Source organism: Excalfactoria chinensis, chromosome 1 (genome assembly GCF_039878825.1).
Source record: "Excalfactoria chinensis isolate bCotChi1 chromosome 1, bCotChi1.hap2, whole genome shotgun sequence".
In the NCBI taxonomy this organism is placed as follows: Eukaryota; Metazoa; Chordata; class Aves; order Galliformes; family Phasianidae; genus Excalfactoria; species Excalfactoria chinensis.
The window spans coordinates 42,761,604-42,784,425 of NC_092825.1; the positions used below are offsets into that span (position 1 = coordinate 42,761,604).

Consider the following 22,822-nt stretch of genomic DNA (forward strand, 5'->3'; position numbering starts at 1 on the left):
ATAGCTGTACATCTTCATAACTTCTTGCATGTAAGTATTCATTCTTAACAAGATCAAATTGCAACACCGGCACACTCATATACTTTCCTGAATCAGAATGATATAGTTTTGACTACTGGAATAATTAGATTAAGATACAGCAAGATTTCTGTTTTTAAATCTCATCTGGCAGATGCTGAAGAACAGAATGTGAAATACTATATTTTAAGCAGTAAAAAATAAAACTGAATTTTTAACATATATGCATGTCCTTATAGACCTTTGGAAAGTCAAAAATCCATAAGCTATTATTCATTGTGAAATTGGCAGCCCTGCTCATGGCAGGGGGTTGGAACCAGATGAGCTTTGAGGTCCCTTCCAACCCCTGCGGTTCTGTGATTCAATGAAGTCTGAGAAGTCAGAGATTTAAGTCTTCTATTTTGTTCTTCTACAAGCAATAAAATGTAAGAGATATCACACAGTTTTATGGTTGTTGTTGTTTTTTCATCCCTGAGAGCTGAGTTTCAGCAGGAATTTAAGAGCAGTAGTACATTTTACAATTATTTTGGTAACTGTAGCAACATGAGTTGCAATCACAGAATCACAGAATCGCAGAGGTTAGAGGGGACCTCAAGTCCAACCCACTGCTAAAGCAGGTACCCAAAAATAGAGCACACAGGTGGGTGTCCAGACAGGTTTGAATATCTCCATAGGAGACTTCATAGCCACTCTGGGCAACCTGTTCCAGTGCTCTGTCACCCTTATTGTAAAGAAATTCTTCCACATGTTAGTACAGAACTTCCTATGTACAAGTTTTAGGCCATTACTCGTTGTTTTATCACTACATACCACTGAGAAGTGCCTGACCTCATCCATTTGCTTCCTACTCCCCTTTAGATATTCATAAACATTTATCAGATACCGCCTCAGCCTTCTTTTCCTCAGGCTGAACAGAACCAGGTTACTCAGTCTTTCCTCATATGGGAGATGCTCCAGGCCCGCCCATCGTCATCTTTGTTTCCCAAAGACATCCCAGCATTTCAGGGAGTTTCTCCTTTAAGGTCCATGAAAGGAAAATGTTACAGCACCAGATCACTAGAAAGTGGAATGGTGGAGATGCAACGTTGGCCAAGAAGAACTTCTGTGCTGCCATATAGGAATATGCTTTCCTGGAACAAAACTAAGATATGTTTTCCCAGTGTAATTGTAACTCAGCTTTTCTTACTCAAGTTAAATCCATGAAGCATGGGCCTCCTTTTTCTTTACCTCCTTATCTGGTAGAGCCATGTTGACAAAGCATGTCCGTGACAGTGAGAGTGTTCTATGGCAGCAGCAGCACAGGCAGCCTAGGTGCCAAGCAGTCCAGCACCACTGAAGGGCTCTACAGAAGATGCCCTCAGCACCCTCTGCCTTCCTGGGGCATGCAGAGCTGCAGCCCTGACCCACACCAGCCAGCCTCAAGATGAAGTCTCCTCCTATCTGGATTATAGCAGAAGTGCTGGGGTCGGTCTGATCCAGAACAGTGGCAGGGAGTTACCTCTGCTCGAACTACAAGCAGCTCTCACTTCTTTTTTGTAAGCACCTCCGGCCAACAATTTTACAGATGTCAAATAGATTTTAGAAGCTCGGTATAAAGGCGTGCCATTATCAACAGGAATCACAGAATCACAGAATTGTAGGGGTTGGAAGGGACCTCTAGAGATCATTGAGTCCAACCCCCCTGCCAAAGCAGGCTCCCTACACCACGTCGCACAGGTAGGCGTCCAGGCGGGTCTTGAATACCTCCAGAGAAGGAGACTCCACCACCTCACTAGTCAAATCAGAATCTCACTAGTCAAAACAGAGAAGAAAATGGTAATAATTACAGGCTTAATAGCAAAGCTGCTCTTTTTCAACATTCCTTTGAATTTCTGTTTGTGTGTTTCACACGCACGCACAACCTTATAAACAATTTCATTTGAAGTGTTATAAGGGGAGAAATTGAATACTCCAACTTTCCAATTCAGCTAATAAAGATTAATTATGACACGTAGGCTTTGAAACATTTGCAATCAGGAGTCATATTAGAAAGCACCAAGGCAATATATAAACTCTAATAGCAGCATAAAATCACTAACAACAAGGTGGCATGCATCATAAAGGATTAAGCCTTCCAGTGAGCAGACACATAAAAGTCAAGATGAGGTAAGGCAGTTTGTTAGCCAGCAGCTTTAGCTGAGGAGAAGGCACGCTGCACTAATGCATCTAAACCAGTCAGCAGCAGCCAGTGCTACACAGGTTGTGATAGGAAGGGAAAGCACACAGCTCACCACTGCTCTGACACTCAATGGATCCAGCGATGATCAGCACCTCAGACAAACAGGTCTGGTACAACTACGAAACAGAGGAGCACAATTTTCACCGACACTCATTAAAATCATTCCCACGGGAGGTTGCTTTTTTCCTACACAAAGTGGTTCCTCGTGTTTTCTGTCTTTTGAACAAACGCATCCCAAGCTTTACACCGTTTGAAAACTTAACAGCAAAGAGAAAAAAGCCACGTTTTTCATTGTCATCACAAGTCGTCATGAACAGAACCTACAGCTTCCACCAGTTCTGTCCTGTGCTGTTGAAATTCTAAGTATGGTTGGAGGATTTGCTTAAGCTGAAGGGAACCCTTCCGCCTTGGCTATGAAGCAAAGTAATTGTGGGGAACATACCTGCAGTGTCACGGGAGCTGCACGGAGAGCACTAACATGCAGCTGCCAGCGGGCTCACCCTATATGTGCCGCCCCATGCAGATAAAGGCGGGCTGTGCAGGGCCAGCAGAGCTGCAGGTGGGTGCTCCCAGCAGCATGACGTCAATGGCCCTGAAGCCGCAGGCACAGGATGGCACCGGGGCCATAAACACAAACAGCCCATTATGGTTATGAACCTGGAAGCAACCCATGCAGACTGCCCTCAAGCAATAACACAGGCGGGGGAGCGTTTATGTCACGCTTCTAAGCTGCAACACAAAACAATGACTGCTGGGGTACGCCTGCTTCAGAATTAGTGTGTAGAACTGATTGAGTTGGTACCCTGTAATGCTATGTATGTATGCATTATCATAGCAGAGAAATATACATCTAATGCTTGTGTTTGGTCTAACATTTTACTCTTGAGTTTGGGCTGTAATTTGGATGCAAGCGTGGTTGAGCTGGTCAGGAAACTGTTACAGGTGACAACTACCTCTGTTAAAAGAAAATACATGATAGGATAGCAATGGAGAGACGGGTTTGTTTTACACAGCTTTTCATGCAACAGGCCTGATTTGGCCTTGGGCAGGGAGATACCAAGGTCCTGCAGAAGACAGGAGTAAGGACTTTGATCAGGAATTCACATTCTTAGTTGCCATGGGTTTTGTTGTGTCACAGCATGTTGGGTACACTTGTACCCAGACTCTTAACATCAACAGGCAAACTGATCTGTGATGCAGATCTTTATAGAAGTTAATTATCCTTGTGAAAGGTAAGGAATGAGGATAGAGACAAGCGGTAAGCCAGCTAACATCTATGTATTGACAGCCATAGAAGCATGGGCACGTCAAAATGATTCCCTTCAAAATGAACCATTTACCCCTTTCCTAAGAGAACTTCAAAAGTAGTGCACTTCCATTAGGACCTTGGAAAGAAAACAAGCTTCACCCAAGCAAAAACCTAGCAGGAAGCATCAGAGTGACTCTTCTATTGAACTTGAGATCAGCAATTATATCTGGAAAAGTCAGCTCTTGGGGACTGCAATGCCAGCTGCTGAAATTATGATGAGGGAGAGATGAAAACTAATAGGGCTGCCTGAAGGACCGAGGAAAATGCAAATGTGGCATTAGAACATCTGTGGAAATAAAGAGTCTGAGGTAACAGTTCAAACAATTATCTGATCTGCTAGGAAGGGAAAAACATTTATACATAACCAATATAACTGACCCAGAAGGAAAACTATGGCCCCGTGTTCTCTAAGAATATGTCATTTTCAGGGGCTGCTTCACTACATCTATCTAAATTTTCCTCATGCTACTGGTATGGAAATTTCCTCTCATTATCTGGACTTTGCCTGGTCAGACCCTCAAACCATAATGGATTTATTTTTCTAAGGCATCCAGTAGTAAGAAATAAGGGTACATCTGCACACAACTCAGCTTCACTGATGCAGAAAAGAAGTAGATGAGCTCAGTGAAACCAGCAGAGATGTCTTGCATTCCTGTGTAGTGAATGTAGACAAGAAGCAGAGTAAACATTTAAAAGTTAAACAATATCCCCAAGCATTTTGAAGTGAATACTTTTAAGTGAATCCTCTTCTTAGGATGAGAATAAAAACAAACAATTACTAAGTAATGGCTCTCAGCAAGACTCTTCAACCCATCCATCAAAATCACATAAGTCACTTTAAACCAGAGGAGATTACAGACCCTAAAACATCAGGTTGCAAGCACAGAGCTTTCAGTAGCTTGTTTGCACAGTGACAAGCCCTGCTTTAACTTCACACCCCTCCACCAACACTTCTTGCTGCTGCCCTCTCTTTTCCTTCTGTACCACTGGATCTGCATGCATCTACATGTGCAGCAAGCACATGCAGGTTAAAACATGCACATCAGCATCTCCCTCTCCCCTGGTTTTTCACTAGGAAGGACACAGCTTCTGAATTAGCATATGAAAACCTGCTGCCAGGTCTTCATATCACACTGTAATTGCAGAAATAAGACAGAAAGCTGTTAGAAGTTAAAAATACGTTGCTCAAGCTATCACTTCTTTGCTCATTAGCCATTCTACAGGCATACGCACCAAAAATGCGCATCATTTCTTTATGCCTCTCCAGCGCTTCCAGCATTTTTTAGGCAGAGCAAGCAGTTCAGCTGTGGCACAGGGCAGCATGCAGGGCAACACTCCGGTCACATCTTCCTATTGGTCTGCCATAAGCCTGAGCCGTTCTCAAGCAGTCACTGCATTACATGAAAAGTAAGAAACAAAACAGGGCAGGGGGAAGAAAGTGAGCAATTTGAGAGGGATGTAGCAGTCTCAAAGAGACCCCAAATAATTAGTAGGCTTTTTCTTCAGGGTACGTGTTGGCTGTAAGGGTTTCTGGGCTGATTTTTTGTAATTGGGACAAAGCCGTTGACTTCTGAGACCATTGCCAATTTCCAGCAGCTAAGGATCCTCTCAGATCTTTTCTGTTTTTGATGATAGGCTTCAGTTCAGTAAACTGTAAAGAACCATTAAAGTAGGGGGAAAAAAATCAGCCCCGTAATTGGAACAAGTTTCTCATGGTCTGCAGAACCATTCAAGTAAGAAGCAGTGTCAGTGTCTGTGGCTGATTACAGCCCAGCTGGGGGCATGCAGTCAAACCTTGCATTTTGTCACTATTAAACTGGAAAGCAAGTCTTTTCACCACAAGTTCTGTGATGTGTGGCTACCTTTAACCATTGGATAGACTCTCCAGTCACACTTAATAATGCAAATCTCTGTATCTCAAGCAAAATATGCAGAAATACATATATTTGTATTGTTTCCCAAATCACAAGTATGAGATGCTCTATGAAAACTTGCAGTTCTTGCACTGAGCGGCTGCAGTATTTTCTTACTAATAGGTGGGCTGCAAGCTGGCAGGCAGTCTTTCAAGAGGAGGAAAGAAATACATTGCATCTCTTAGCTGGCTTTTCCTGATTTCATTTACTAGGATTTAATTGAATGAGTGCAGAAGAGCTACCTAAAGGCCGTACATGTGACAGCAGTTGGTTGCTCATGAGAAATTTCAGAAACATATCTTGGTTTTCTGGATGCACGTTTTCCCTCTGGTACCAATCTAATGATAGTAATTAAAGTGATCCTGACTGTCAGAGATTTGATCAGCAGACTGGTGCTGCTGCTTAGATCTGCAGGGAGTCCTGCACATGAGAAGTCCCAGTTGTTAGACTTTGTGGATCACACTGCCTGCACTGCTCAGCACCAGCCCCTGCTGCAGCCACTGCCTGCAGGTGGGACATCAGCAGCAGTGGGTGCTCAGGGCTAATTCTGTGCACTCACATTTCACAGCATTTTGCAAAGATACTGATATGTCATGTAAGTACTTTAAAGAATATGCCAACCTCGCTAGATCTTGAGGCACCTGAGAGAGACCTCTCTGCTTTTCAGGCGCTCAAAGTGTGCACATACAAGCTGTTGATTTAACTGATGGCCAATTCCTCTTTTGTGATACTATTTCAAGGGCTATAGCACGCAAATCACTTGATAAAACTTAATCATCACTGGATAATCCGTTTGGCCTTTTTACTTCATCACTTACCTGTCTTTCCTTACAAAAGAGCTGCTGAGGACTGAGGTGAGGCACCAATACAAACCAAAATGGGGAAAAAAAACCCCACAGTGTTAACTTGCAGACACGGCCCCAGCACTGACACTGCTGCCCAGGGAGCCCGAAAGCCCCCACGCTGCTTTCATTAATATTCTACCTTTCTGCATCCTTGGATTTTGTGGCTCGCTTGAAAGACTTGACACATACAGGACCCTCCATATACCAGCCTGAGGGGTATTTTTAGTTGATATATGCATGTATATGTAAGCTGTTTACATTCATTGTGCTTTAATACAGCATAGATAAAGATACACAAGCAGAATATAGATGACAGTGTTCCAAGAACAGAAGCCCTCTGCGGCTCTCTCCCACTGGGTTCTATGCTCTGTGCCAGCGCAGAATGAATTTCAGCCCTCAGACAGTTTCCAAGTAATCTCATTTCTGTCATCCTCTCTGAAAGATGGGAGACAGCGGATGGATGCCTCAGACGAATCTGAAATAAACTGTAAGGGAGACAGATAGATGCTGTTATCTGGGTCTCCTCTGCTGCTGAAGGCTGAAGCCTCAACTGTGTTCAGGTGGAAAATTTTTGTCAGCACAGATGGTTTGTTTTGATCACGCTATGTCATTTAAATGTTATAATAATAACAGAAATCGGGTTATTTTGTGGCAGCAGCCACTTTTCAAGGGAAGCTAAAAGCAGGTGGGCATCAAGTTATAGCTAACATTAAGCATGGCAGCAACACCCAGCAATCTACTGTGTAGGTGATGCTGTGAGACGTGCCATAGCTTGCCTGAGACGATCCACTGCATCTGTCAGCACATTGTAATGCAGCGATACCAGGTTTTAATTCTGCCCTGGAGTAAAGAATTCAACATAAACAACCTGCTTATATATGTCAAGTCTTATCTTTAAATGTATATTGGTAACTGGAAGCCTAAGAAAGGCATCAACATCGTGCACTGCAGGTGTTTTACCTCTAGCCTCATTAAGAACAGAGCTTTCCTGCAGCAGGCCAAGGCTGCGAGCACTCTTTTCATCATCCCTGGCCTCCTGGCACCAGAGTAGCATACTGGCCCCTCACTGCCTCAACAGCCATCACTCACCATGTCCTTGGGAAACAGGCATGCAGGTATGTCCTGCCCTGCCATGTCTGCCACATGGCTAGTCCTGGGGGTGAGGGCAGGGAAATGGGGGCCAGCAGCTGAAGGTTGCTTTGGTAGCCCCCAGGAAGCAGAGAAGAATGCCAAGTGAGGAGATGATAGAAGCCAAGAGAGCTGGTGGCATTTGTTGTCTGACGTGCTCAGAGTGGAACAAGGATGGAAGCTACCTAACACATGGACAAAGCCTCCCCACTCCACAGGCAGCCTGTCGAACCAGCTGCTACCTCTGCCTCCGTGCATTCATCCCAAGAGTCAAAATAAAACGCACAGCAAAAGAAACAGAAATCTGCAGTAATCTTACAATTCCCAGGAGCATGCACAAACACTTAAGGATGCCATAAAAATTTTATGTAACCTGAAATGCCTGTGTAGCCTGCAATGAAGTCTCAGCTCAGCTGAAAGTTGAAGACATTACTGAAACTGTGAACCATAAAACCATTTCTATTGATATTTGTTTCCTCTGCTGTTGCTGTAAACACACTTCACATTGAAGAAGGCATCACCATCACCAGGCTCTCCACATCCCACGCACACCATAGGAACACTAGTACAGGCTGTGGTGCCCATCAGATACTGAAAGCAGTTTGAGAAGGTGCCAGGTGGGACACAGGAAAAAGGTGCTGAGGGGCTAAGGTCAGACTAAACCTGCCATGCCCTCTGACAGACATCACACACCACAGGCCACGCTCCATCCCTCTGTTAAGCTGGAGCAGGGCCAGAGCAAGCAAGTTGGCTGCCCCAAGTCCCATGCCTACTGTGGCCCAGCACCAACCTCCACTCTGAAGGCTGCTGCAGCACAGGGCAGCAACAAACCCAGGAATGGCACCACAGGAAGCATAAATGGCATGATGTCACCCACGAATCCAGCAGCAGATACTTGGGATCTGCCCATGTTGTAAAACTGAGAAACTGCAATATTTTTAGAACATTACAGCCGGCTGTAAACCCTTGATCTATATTGTCTAGCACAATCACCAGAGGCTGAGTGGCCCCTGCGCTCCTCAGAAGCTAATTAACCTACACAGTCAAGTCTTAAGTTTTCTCACAACCTCTTTAAAATATCATTAAGAAAGAAAACACAGAGAGATCTGAAGCATACACGCAAAATAAAACCTTCAACTTCCCTGCTACCCAGTAGCTTCCCTGCCCAGCACTTATACAAGAACAGCAAAGGCAGTATTTCTGAGCCTCTCCCTTTCTTTTTATGATCATTATACAACAAGATAATTAAGTTCAGCTGAGGTCATCGTGCTTTCATTGAGTTCCCAGTCCTGACAATGGAAACCTGTGTCTGATATCTGGTTCACAGAAAGATTTTTAACCTTGTTTCCGCCCCCACTACTGTTATAAAACTCTAATCTGTGTTGGCTGCTTATTTTTCTTAACCTTTAGAGTCTGTAATGTTGTTCCTTTGCAAGCTTTAAGGCTGCAAAGAAAGCAGGCATATGTTACTACATAGTTCAAACAACTTTGAATCAATAATGAAAGACAAGATCTAAGTATACCAGTTCCAAGCTTAGTCTTAAATACAACTTTTCTGATATTTCACCAATGAATCCTACCAGCATGAAAGTTTCCTTAGAGGTCTGAACTATATGAAGCTTCAGAGCACAAGGAAATGAAAAGGAGCAATAAAATACTCGAATGAGAACAACACACTAACCTTCAGCTGAAAGGATAACAAGTCCAGTCAGGCACAGTGAATCACAGCGATAAATCACAGCTGTGTGTGAAACTGCCATCACAGGCCTTTCTACAAGTGTGTGGGCAACAACATCGACAGATGTGGAATTCTGAGTTTCGGCTACCAGGAGAACTACCACCGCTGACAAAGCAGTGCTGCAGAAGTCATTGCCCCACCTGCTGCTCCCAGGGGCTTCAGCTTCACATTACTTTGGCACTTGCATGTCTTTCAAATAATGTCAAAGAATTTCAGATAACTCTCCAACGTTTTGCACTGAGCTTACTTCACCTTGTTCGTTTTAGTCTGTTAATTCAGGTGTGCAACAAATAGTCCTGGGTTTTGAGCTGATTACAGAAGAACCTTAATTAAAATGCCAGTTAAAATGATAGTGCAATTACAGGGATGTAGGCATTGACAGGTTTCCCTGAGCAATGGGCTTTTACAGCTAAAGGTAATGATTACATTTCTAAGGAAAAAGATCTTTATTGTGAACTACCGTCAGCCAGCAAAGTACTTGGAATGCATACATCAGACTCCCCCAGAAAATAATATTCTGGGCAAATGGTTCTTCCAGGGGCAGCCAGAACTCTGAGCTGGATGTCGCTTCCTCACGTTGTGGAATTGAAGGCAAATGCCACCATTGACCTGAGACCATAAAGAGAGCTTTGATTTTTCTGTTCAGATAACATTGCCTCATTTAAAGCACAACATTCATGTTAATGTAATTTTTAGTAGGCATTTAAATAACCTACCAAGTACCGATAACAGTGCAGAAGAAATACTGATACAGGCTGCAAACTAAGAACTCTGCATTACTTTGCATCTGGGCACTGTACTTCTGCACTGTTGGCCTTTAACCAACACAGAGATAAATCCAAGGCATCATCGTGCAATGATCAAGTAAATTAGTAACTGCTGATGCTTTAGATGTGATGCTGATCACGGAGTGTATTCCAAAAGATGCTGAACAACCCATGTGAAACCACCAGTCCCCTCATTGCTGGCCCTTGGCAGCATCACTGCTTGTTCTCCCATCATAACTTTGCCCTTGGCCACCTCATAAAACTGTACAGGTGTGGTTCTGCTGCCCGCATACCATCAGTACCCACCTGCACCACATGTTCATCCTGGAAGAGCACCCACAGGCTGGAACGTGGGTCTATCAACTTCATCTAAGGCCATCCGTGAATCTGCCTAAGCTGGGGTCAGTGGAGAACCTGGCACTTTACATCTTGGAATCCAGTGTTAGAGACCACAGTGAATGAAACAGCAGAAAATGCATTTGAAGGCAAACTACTAATTAAAAGAACAGGCACATGGCTACAGCTACTGTGCTATTGCCACCTACAGGTATTCTTCTCTTCCTTAGTTACAAAGAGTAACAAAGGGAAACACTCTGCCCTGACACTCTGATAAGCGCTGCTGTTCCCATGTAACTCACTGAAGATGCAACATCATCAACTCTCCAGCTACAGGCTACAGTTGAACATCTACTGCCAAATTCAGTAAATTGCTCCTTAACTAAATGTGGAAAATCTTTGAAAAGTTACGTGGAAAAAAAGGGTAAAAATAAAACTTCTCTTTTGCTAGAGAAAGAAAAAGGAAAAGCCTCTCTTTCTATTGGTAGTGATCAGACAGAATCTCCATATTTAGGTAGCTCCCACTGGCAGTCAAGGACACGCAGCAGCACCCTGCCAGCAGCCAGGCATGCCAACAAGGTGGCAGAAACCCTGAAGCTGAAGCTAGCTGCTGCTCTGCTCAGTGAGCAACTGAAGGGTTGGGTAGCTTCAAGCCCCAGCTCAGAACACCAAGTGTGCAGCTGCCGCAGTGCCTTCCTTTGCTGCTTCGCCTAAGAGGGGGAGCAGCACTCTGTCTCTTTTTAAGAGAACACGCACTTGCATGGTGCGGGGTGCCATACAGAAGTGGTGAGCAACCTCTGAAAATGTGGAACTTCCTTCTCTTCAGGGAATTTTTCTTTTCTTTTTTCTTTCTCTTAAAAATAGGCAGTCCCAGTCTGTAGTGGTGACTATAGAGCCTGCTGAGGGAAGAATAGCTACGAATATGTCAATCACAAAGGTTTCTGAATGCAATCCTTAAGCTTATCTGAACTCCTATCTTTGCTACCAGCGCTGTCATTTCCAGATATGCTTCCTATCTGCAAATGTCACAGGAAAAATAAAAGAAGCTGTGAGTGCCAGCTGTGTTATGAAAAGCTGAAGAAACCAAAATATCAATAGAAGTGCATAGTCAGAGTAATAAAATAAAATGCTTGTGACACATTCTGGTCTTATCATTAAGCACAGAACTGAAATGTGTTGAGAGTGCAAAGGCACCACGGCATGTGTGGATGGGCATGATAGCTGGAACAGAAGAGCTTGAAAACTAGAGAAAACTGCTTTCTTGTTTTAGGAGGCCACTTTTAAAAAGTGGTTTTCACTGAAAATAAGGATCCAATTGTAACAGGGCTTCCTGGCTTTACATGAGTAGATAGGTGCCAGTACTGCCAGACAGACGAGTGCTGCTATTTGGAGGGGCAGACACTCAGCACAGATAAGACTCAACTTCAACTTCAGCTATAGCTGCCCCACACCATGTTAATATTCTGTATATTCACGACATTACCAGCAGAGCTCAATCACTGTGACTAACACCTCGGTTATAGCTGAGGCTTGTAATTATTTCAGAGCCAAAGAGCCGTGATGTATCTATTCTGAAAACAAAATTAGTTAACATATGCATGTATACAGAATACAAATGATGCTGATATCTCTGTCTTTCATATTAGTTAATCATTCTGGTCCAAATGTAGATATTCCTTTTGGCATGTCTTTTGTCATGTGTACGTGCATAAGAAGAATTATGAGCTGACAAATGAAACATGAACACCACTTAAACACCACATAGTGGATAATCCCAACTGGGTGTGAAGCGCAGCGCAATAACTAGGGTACAAAATACACCTTTTCCTACAGTGGACATCTGCAAAGCACTACCAATTCAGCAGAGAAGCAAGCTCCAATTATGCAAAGAAAAATTAAAGAAATTTCTTGCTGCAAGGACCTGGGCTTTCCCCTACATTCTCTAGTATTATAATAGAGATGTTTCTTGTCATTTAGGCAGATAAAATCTTAACAACACATCCTTCATTCTTATGAGAAAAAAGTAGAACATTAACCTTTAACGCAGTTTCACTTCCATGTTTCTTCAAAAATATTAAGCCTTTAACCTTCAAAATAATTTAATTATAGCTGTGAATCATAAGCAGCCCATGAGCTTGGTGCGTGCACTCCTGGTGATCAAGAACATTTTCTAGAGATTGTGTCAGAGCTGTGTGCATGGAATTACAGCCTTTTAGATACAACACTGCATGAGTCTAAGAGAGTTAGGAGCTTCAATCCTATCATCAAGATATCTTAGGAATTTAAGGGCTGGATTTGTAGAGATTCACCAACACAAAGCCATCACAAAGTATCTGTTTAATTCATTAGGCATTGGGGCTTTGGCTCATTAGTAGTGATAGCTCAGCTTAGAAGAATTCTCTGCTCCAGCCATCTGCCCCTTTCGGATACCATCCTCCCTCCTAGCAGAGCTAGCTCAGCATCTGGCAAGGGAGATGCCCTCTCACTTGGGTGTGCTCACTCACCACGGTGTCAGTCTGGGCCCCTTCCAGTGCATCCAGATACAATTTAAGAAGATACATGAAAGCTGTATGATTTGCCAAGCAATCCCCTCTGCAGCGGCAGGAATCTCTGAAACAGAGCTGAGTGAAATGCTCGGGGCCAGGGTCACTAACAAAGCCTTCCCATAAGCTATTCCTATTTGCAATCTGAGGTCTCAGTGGCACTCAGATAGGAGCACAAGTTCAGTTGCAATTAACAGGGACCTACACTCCCTGTTATCTATGTCATTGTCAAATATGAGAATTAATAACAGCTGAAGTAAAGTTCCCTCGACCTTGTCAGCCAATGCAGACATGACCTGCACTTCTAATTCACAGTTGTTTGTTTTACTGCAGGTCATTATTCTCATTAATAGCCGAGCTGCTGGCAGATTCCTTGACATTTTGGATGAAAGATCAATCTGGATTTAATAAAGTGATCAAGAAGGAAGAGGTTATAATTCCTTTTCTAAAAAGTCTGCCAAATCAACGGCGTTGTGCAGACTGACATCATGATAAGCGGCAGCTTATTGATACAGCAGTCCGTTTGTTAATCAGGGTGACATAATGCAGATCCTGTCTGGCAAGGCCAAATGGTGCTGCAGGTCTACCGGCAGGAGTCCAGCACAGCGTCCTTTCAGCCAGAAGCTCAAGGTAGGCACATTTTAAAGTGATGTTGAAGAAAGGGGTGAGGGGACTTGCATGGGTTTATTTTCAACTGTGGACAGAAAGGTTCTGGTTTGATTAACATGTCCAGCAGGCAGGACTAAAGACAATATAAGCAGCCAGGTTCAGAGAGCAGAGCTCAGATCTGCCCCTCCGCTTCCTGTGAGGAGCTACAGCTGCCATGAAGCCTCCCCTCAGCTCCTCTGCTCTGATCTGAGCAAACCAGTTTTGAAGTTTTGCCTTTCCTTTGTTTCTCCCATCCTCTGACACACACGTACCACTCCACATTCATGCAATAAATGCTGAATAAATTCCACATTTTGCTCCGGGCACATCTGATCGAACCCAATGCCGCAGCAGGCACACCGCTTTCTGTGGCATAGTGCAATCGTGCAGGGCACCCCGGGCACCCACTGGCACTGCCAAGAGCAGCCTTTGGCTTGAGAGCTGAGTTCAGTCCCTGAATGGGCCACATCCAGTGGTGGAAACATCATCTAGCTTAAGCCCAGGCTGAACTGAAGAAAAGTGACAAAAAGAGTGACAGAAGGACAACTCACCTTCAGGAAACCTGGGCCCAGGGCTGAGCCGTTTGGGCAGCTGACTGATGGAAACCAAGGCTCTGTACAAAGCCCAGTGGGCACAGTTGGCAAAGCCGGTCTCAGAGTGCTCAGGGTCAGGCCTCTGCACCCTGCTTTAGAAGCTCACCTGGAAGGGCATGAGTGAGAACACACCATGCACCCAGAGCAGGAATCACACTGGTAAAGGGAGAGCATTTCAGCACAGCACAACCAATGCTGAGGCAGTGCTTAAGTACATGCAAGGAGGAGATAATGGGAAACTGCTGAAAACTGTTTTTCAGATAACGTTTCCTCTGTGACCTCTCAAAAAGTGAACTTTTGCTGAACTAGTAACTGCCTTTACCCGTTGCTAGCTCACCAGACTGAATCAATTGTGGGTCGCTCCAAGTAACTGAATATTTATCAAGAATGAAATTAGAAGTAAACACAGTAGATCTGTAGTTTCCAAAGCCCATAACATTCACACTGGAGTGTATTGAGAATTTTTAAATTTAGCACGTGAATTTTGTGGGAACGTCTGCTGAAACTGTACATTTGAAGGTAGCAGCAAGATGCATTAGCACACAGTAAGGCATGAAATTGCCTCATAAAGGAAATTGCTTTTGAGAAACACAGTCATAAACATCACAGTGAAATTACAGATAATGATTGGTATTTTTGTGCTACTTCACACAGCCTGTTCTGACACTTGTGTTGAGCAAATGAGTAATGAACTTGACTCCAACTGCTGAAACTGAGAAGAAAGGAAGTGCTGCATTATCCTAGTTTGTCATGCCTTGGTACAAGCAGAGATGAAGTGTGTGCCATTTTGGGGTACACCTAAACTGAACAAGTTGGTCCCTTCTTCAGAAAAAGGCTCTCTGCAGCCTGCAGCACTGCAATACCTGCAATAGGTAAGCAACCAATCACCCTATCATGTCTGTTCACTACTGGTTGAAAAAGCTTCCTACTGAGTGTGACACATAGTGATTTTTTTTAACCTAAACCTATTTACTGACTAAGACCCTCATCCCTCAACTGCATGAAATGGGACAGTCACTCCATCAAACAAAATGGGGATTTAAAGTGCAACTATGACCAAATATGTTTGGTCTAGGAACATCTGAGCTATTTCCTCAGCTGAGTCAGATGAGTTCGAACTTGAGTCACTCTCAAGAACTCACAAGTGGATCAAACGGGAGCAAACAGCAACTTAAGCACAGTTATGGCTGGAAAAATTGTTCTCTGTGTAGAGGTTATAATAAAGCTTGATTTGGTTTAGTTTGGGACAGTGGAGTTGCAGTGGTGGAAAGTGCAATTAAATAATGCTCATTAGCCATCTAACAAGCGCTCTACACCTGCAAAGAGCTCTTCAGTAGTTAGATACAGAGTATCATTCTACACAATAGTCCTGTGTCATATGCATTAGTCTCATTTTCTTGGCAGTGGAAATTGAGGCCTTCAGATGAGATATCTCAAATTACAGTCAATTATCTTCTTTGCAGATGGCTTACCAATAGGCATGTGATGAGCCAACGACAAAATTCAGCTGCAATTCCTTGAGTCTGTGACTTGGGCTCATCTTGTAAAAAATCCCTCCCATGGATTAGGAAATCCAGGAAGAAAGAAATCGATACATTTTCAGGGAGAGGCTGGAGATTTATCTGAAGTCAGCAAAGCAGCCTTTTGCAAATAGTGTGCTCGTGGGACTCCCAGCCATATGTTAAAGCTCCCACACAAAGGAGTTTCCTTGATCTGAACTGCCAAAGAAAATGCAAACACACATATAAAGTTCTGAAGAGTTGCAAGCCAACCTCAAACAGCCCCATCTGAACCACTGTTCAGAAAAAGACAAATGGCTGCAGCAGGGTGACCAAGAGCTAAACTCTCCTTCAGCCTCTTTGAGCTGACAAATGAATGGGATCACTCACAGCCTCCAGCTACTTTTCTTCCATATGCTTGTGTGCTGCCAGTGCAAGAGGCAGACCTGACACCTGAGCAGCCCAATGTCACCTATGAAAGAATGCTCTGAGGCATGTAGAGCCCATCTGGCTCAGATCACCATGGGAAACTTCAACATAAATTATTCTAGTCATAAGTGAAATCTAAATTGCTAAAATGTCTGTTCCCATCAACCAGCCATTTGTCAGGATTCTTGAAATCAGATATGGGGACAGAGAGAAGCACATTCCTTCACCTGCACACAGTTATTACAGCCCCTTCCCAAGGTCTTCGTTTGGTGAAGACCATACATTTCACACAGAGGGTTGCCCAAGGAGGTTGTGGATGCCCCATCCCTGCAGGCATTCAAGGCCAGGCTGGATGTGGCTCTGGGCAGCCTGGTCTGGTGGTTGACAATCCTGCACATAGCAGGGAGTTGAAACTGGATGATCATTGTGGTCCTTTTCAACCCAGGCCATTCTATGATTCTGTGATTCTATATCTATCATTTACCCCTCTGGCAAAATAACCAGCCTCAGGGATGGTACTTGCTCTTTACAAGATTAAATACAAAAAAGAGAAATGACCAATTACTGTCCCATTAAAACAACAGTTACACAAACGTCATCAGCTATACCCAATTTTCAACAAAACTCAGAGAAAACGATTTTTGCTAACTAAAGCTCAAAGGCCTGTCTTATAAACAATGCATATGTGAATGGAGAATACTAGTACATTCAAGACAATTTGACATATAAATATATATATATATACCAAAAAAAGAACAATTTGGGGATCTTCAATACTTTAAAATACCCAGAAAAAAGTCAAGTCCTATTACTCTTACCAGCCTTGGTAGCCAGTGACTAAGTTCTACTGAGAATTGAGAACAGAGGTGATTTTACCAGCCACATTAAAAAAACAAAACAAAACAAAAAACCCACATGAGTTATAACATCAAAAGCAAAGTTACCTGTAGCAGGTTTGGTTCCTGTTTTTTCTCAAGATAGTTCAGTTTTCAAGAAAAAAAAAGAGGCTCTCTGCAGCCTGCCAGGCTTCCCGCTGTTTTGCCAGATTCTCCCGTTTTTGCTCTGAAATTCTTTTAGTCTTCTGAAATCAGATTATGCCCTCCATGCTGCAGGATTCATACTGGGTTCAGGGAGAAATACATACAACTGACCACTTAGAGATTCCTCAAGACTAAACGTGATAACATTAAATGATACCTACTGCAGATCTCAGCATAGGTTCAGATCTTAATTCCTCCACATTAAAGCTGTCACTGCCCTAGCTATCTAAATCTTGCACATCTGATCAGAATCCTCAGGTGGAACAGAAGCAGGAGAGCTTGATGACCGCCTCTTCCTTTCAAGCCCTCTTTGCACACTGCATGTGGTTTGTGCGTCCTGTCCTTGGCAACCTTCCTTCCAGCCTACCCACTTCCACCAGAGCCACGCAGCAGCTGGTGGTAAGCACGCAGGCTGCTGATGGAGTGTCACAGGAACAGCACACACACGTGTATAAATAAGCAAGAGAGCTGATACAAAGTGAAAGTGTCATCGGGGGTGGGGAAATCAAGTTTTCTGTAGAGTCAACGTATCTTGCTCTAAATATTCACTTCTCAGCTTCCCCCAGTTCCAGAAGAGAACTTGTGGCCTTCACATGGCTGGAAGGATCAAGAGCATGTGTACATCGCACCCGAAATGCCTAAGCTACCAGATGCTTGGCTGAGTTTTTTGTTTGTTCTCTTAACAGATTTCACCACGTCTTAGCTTGGTTCCTTGATTGAAAGGAATATATTTGAGGAGTGTTGCATGCAAAGCTGCCACCTTTCACTTGTTCACATCCAGAAAAAAGGAAGTAAGACTGTAATACAAACTGAAAGGAAATGGTTTTATCACAGACGTGCTCTTTTGACCACTGCCTTTAGATTTCCCACAGGGTGGGAGCACACCACACAGCATAACGGTACAGAAAAAGATTTCAGCAAAGAGTCAGGCTAAGTAACTCGACACGGTAATACTGCGTGGATCTTCAAGGACTCGATCTAGACTGCAGTTTATCAACAAATACCGTAATAGAGTTCTTGCACATAATTACACTGCTGAGTTTCTAATATATGCTATTCCTCATCCTTAGCCTAATGACTTTCAGCAGAACAGAAGCAGCTTCCAAAATGTGCGTCACTCAGATAATGTACAAATCTTCCCTAGGATAAAATAATCAGGTTTTAAATCAGAGAAATATTTTCTCGATTTACTTAAATCATGATGGTAAAAAAATCAATATAGAACGTGATGCAAACAGGTAGGAAATTAGAAAGATAATTGCATTTCACTTTATTTCTGTAAAATACAGGAGTAATTTCTCTCTTGACATTCTCTCCAATCATTCTTCTATTTGGCCGTTGCAGAGAAATTCCCCAGGGTTACCAGAACCCTTCTGTGCTGGATTACTTACTGGAGCCAGCTACAGAATCTCAGGGGGTCGGAATATACAACTGCAAACCACTGCTGCTAATTTTAGGATTTGCTCCCATGCCCTTCTGCAGGCTGCAGTCACTTTGACAAACAGTTGGAAAGCGGCTCTGAATGCAGTAAAGAGCTCTGTCTTGTAAACACTGCTTTTCTTACATTGCACAGTTGTTGATGAAGAGCAAGTAAATCCCTGCACGAACAACCAGACAGTAAATTCAAGTTATTACTTTATTTTCTCTTCAAGAACAGATTAACACTGCACCGCTGTCATGAGAGATAAATTAGGTTGGACCATGACCTTCCCTACACCAAGAATAACAGTTCTCATGGTACATCACAAAAACAGGTAATGACCATCTCTACAGTACACAGGGGCCAAATAATTTTGGTCAGGGACTGAGTAGAGCTGAGGAAGAGGTAGTGTCTGCAGATCCTCACCAAATACAGGTGTCAATACAACAGACATAGGCAAGATGTGGCTGCGATCCTGCACAGTCCTCCAAAGGGGACTATGCTGTTGCTCTGTGGTTCTTTACTGTCATTTACTTGTCACTCACTCCTGTGTTGTGTCCTACCACAATAACAAGTCCTGTCCTCATGGGGAAGAGTAAACCCAGGCTTCAAAAAGGCCACTTGCAGTAACTTTGCTCTTCTCTTGTCCAAGAGGGTCCTTGGGCCAGCAGGTCCTGACCTCTTGATGTCACTGGAGAGAGCTCCCTTGGCAGTCCTGTCAGCTCCCATCAGTTTATCCAGATTTCCTGTGGTTTACAGTTTCTCAAAACTCCCAATCCTGAAGGGGTAAAACTGAGATTCTCAACTTTCATATTTTCCAATAGTGCAAATCTACGATTACAAAGAAGAGCTAAAAAAATGTGTCAAGTGTCACCTGGCAACTCATAAAACAGATGGCAAAGAGAAGAAGTCACTGCTTGCAATCTCGTTACTTTGGGAGGTCTGACTCATCTCTGCTAAGTACAGGAGTTGGCAGGTGGGATGCAGACCACCTCATAGCTGCCACAAACAATTGTGTATTCTGCTCCCAAAACCTGATGTAGCAAAATAACTAATATTGTGGAGTGGGTTGGCAGAAACAATTCACTCATGTTACAAAGTTCAGCTTAGCTAGGAGCTGGGTTCTTTCTGCTGTTGCCCAAGGAGATCACTGTCTCAGCAGTTGATGAAAAGGAGTAACAGATGAGGCTCTTCAAAAGCAAAACTACTTGATTGCTTTCCTATTTTCTGACTCTGATTCTGTGAAAAAACAAACAAAATGATGAAGTTGCTGAAAACCGAGCAATAGAAAAGCCAAGCCGAGGGGCAATTAATCCCAGACATTGCTGCAACTGCTTGCATGGTTCCCCAGCACTCCCTTGCTTCCAGCAATCGGATAGTGACAACTTGCATAAAAATGTATTGAAATAATTCATTATTAACAGTCCAAGTCAACTGTAGTTTTGGCACAGTTCAGTGTTAAGCTTCCAATTAGAAGATGCCAAATATAGCTAGGTCCTTGAAGTATCTGTGAATTACATGTGTTTGGGTTATGTATTAGAGGCACTTTGGTTTGGTTTCATTGTTCTTCAGTCATGATATAACTGTCTCATTTAACACCATTTAAATGGCAATGTATTTTGGGATCTTTTATTAACACCAAAATAGACACTAGAAAACACCTTTATCAAAGATAGAAAGTGCTTCTTGTATATTTAGGAAGTAAAGGGATTTAAGACATTGTAAGCCACAATTCTGTGATACAATAATTCTAAAAAGATGGCCTTTCAGAGACTTCCCCATCTGGGAAACAGCATCAAACTACTCTATTTAACGGGTCCAGAGGAGGGCCACTAAGATGATCATAAGGCTGGATCACCTCTCCTATAAAGAAAGGTTGAGGGAACTGGGCTTGTTTAGTTCGAAGGAGGCTCTGGGTACACCTCATTGTGGCCTTCCAGTACTTGAAGAGAGAGTATAAACAGGAGGGGGAATGGCTGTTTATGAGGGTGGATGGTGATAGGACAAGGGGGAATGGTTTTAAACTGAGGCAGGGGAGGTTTAGGTTAGATATTAGGAGGAAGTTTTTCACACAGAGGGTGGTGACGCACTGGAACAGGTTGCCCAAGGAGGTTGTGGATGCCCCATCCCTGCAGGCATTCAAGGCCAGGCTGGATGTGGCTCTGGGCAGCCTGGTCCAGTGGTTGACAATCCTGCACACAGCAGAGAGTTGAAACTGGATGATCATTGTGGTCCTTTTCAACCCAGGCCATTCTATGATTCTATGATTCTACTTCCACTGGGGAAAGAAATAAGAGGAAAGATCCAGCACGCCCCAGTTAAATTAATCTTCCTGTGAGAGGTCCCGAATTTTCTAATGAGTGACACAGATCTGCTTGACCTGATGACACTCAGCCTTTCCATTCAAATTGAAACTCACAGACACACGCACTTCCCAAAAGGACACGGGAAACATGCTTATTTTATCACGGTAGAGCTGGTTTCAGCAGCAGACCTTCATGAAATGCTGGGTCAGTATGGTGACATGCAGTTAATTTGCAGGAAAACAGTGCACTTTCCATCGCCCTGGGGAAAGCTGCAAGTCAGCCAGAATTCACGTGCAAAGTTTGGGTTGAAATTAATAAGGTCAAGTACTTCTAAAACAATAAGTTGAACGTATTTGTGTCCAGGAGTGTTTGTTCTTCCAGCTAAGTTCATAAGAAAGTTACACAGCTTCCACAAAACTACCGAGGGTGGTGGTGGTATCAGACCCCCTTATTGGCAAGCAGCTAGTTAGTCTCCTAAAGGAGCTAAAAGAAAAAGCACAATCCACAGAAGCCTAGCAGACAATAGGAGGGAGATGAAAAGCAACAACTATGGTCCTGCCCTGGGGACCTGCCAGCTACATAGTGCTTAGTGGCCAGCTGCTGGCAGGAGCACACGTGTTCACCTCCCAAACCAGAAAAAGGCCAAAGGCTGCTGGGCTCTGGGCTTGAAGCAGAGAAGGAAACATTTGGTCAGAAATGTGCATGTGAGTGAGTGACAGCTCAGAAAGAGCTGCCTGGAGCAATGTTTGTGTCAGAAGCCCATGTGGACACAGCAGGAGGTGACTGAGGTGGCTTTTGGTGCTGGGGTGGAAGTGAAGATAAGTTTTCACAACTGAGGAGCAGGAACAGCAGCAAACAGAAGAAGGTTAGGGTGGAGACAAGTTGTAAAGTACACCATATGCCACATTATGTTGCATGTTGCTCTGGCGCACCTAGCTGCAATGACAACCACAGCTGTGACCTACTGCTGCGATCCATAGTGGAAATTCCTGTGTGCCATTATGTAGTCTGCTTCCTTTATTAGATAGAAGCAATTAAACAGAAAAATAAACCTAAGCAAATCGAAACCCAAAAATATATGCAGACAGCAATGCTGTCGTTTGTTTGCATGCCGTATGCACCTCAGACTGTAATTCAGTTCTCTTAAAACAAACCAACCAGCCTAACAAATCGCTATCACGTCACCTCTTATACGCCTATTGACCTGCCAAAGTACAAAGGTAAAACCTTTCTGCTTGCTGAAAAGCACACCTCCTGCAGCACAGATTGTGGGCATTTCTTAATTCTTAATTGCTAAATGAAGTTAGGGAAAAAATACAGCATTTAAAAATATTCGCTTGGCACAAACATTTCGAAACACGGATATACTCATGTAAAGAAGCTTCATACTATTAAGAATGAGTAAATACAGTCCAACACACTGCAAAAAACTAGGTTCAGCAGCATGGCCTTGCTTCTGCCAAGTCCATCTAAGATAATGAACATTAACTTTCCTTTTCTGTGCAAAGTCCTCCAATGTCATGGTGTCCAGTCAAAACAAACTCACTACAAGGAACAACTGTCAATGAGGCATTTTCTAATCTAGCAATCAGCACATTATAAGAAGTCAGCAGATGTGAGGCTCTGCAAGGATGACAAAGTGCCTCACTCACTGAGAAGTACCATATCTGGCCCTGCTCTGGCTGCTGAGCCCTGCACCCAACACAGTCAGAGACGAGGTGCACGGACAAGGAACCCAAGGAGCTCGAGCACTCACTTGTACCTTCTCAGCTGTGGCTATATGGCCTGAGATTGGATTTCTCTCTTAAGCATGAATATCCCAATCCACTTAGGTTTAACAGCAGTATTTTCTACTGAGTATTCAATACTCTATTCAAAGAGTATTCAATACAAAACCAAAACATACTGTACTATCGTTGAAGTGAGATACTCAGTTCTTTAATGGAGCAACTTAGAAGCAACTCAGAATATTATTCATCATAAACACTATTAATACAGAAGTAATAGTGCATGGCGATAAATAAAACAGGTACCACAACCTACTGCATGCTGATTCTTCGCTGTACCTGGGA

The 22,822-nt window shown here is 43.4% G+C and overlaps 1 protein-coding gene across 5 annotated transcripts in view; it reads right to left on the bottom strand.

Moving 5' to 3' along the window:
- The window catches only part of TMCC3 (transmembrane and coiled-coil domain family 3), a 122,176-nt gene that overhangs the window by 48,704 nt on the left and 50,650 nt on the right, over nt 1-22,822 (bottom strand). Inside the window, exons 1-2 of one of the 5 annotated variants that reach the window (XM_072359278.1) lie at nt 16,929-17,017; nt 2,289-2,352 (exon numbers count right to left, since the gene is read on the bottom strand). The exons of 3 other annotated variants lie outside the window; for them this stretch is intronic. The gene's annotated coding sequence lies outside the window, so the exon portion shown is untranslated. Of the gene's footprint in view, nt 1-2,288; nt 2,353-16,928; nt 17,220-22,822 lie in introns of those variants that run through there. One more of the 5 variants, XM_072359251.1, reaches the window with a different exon arrangement.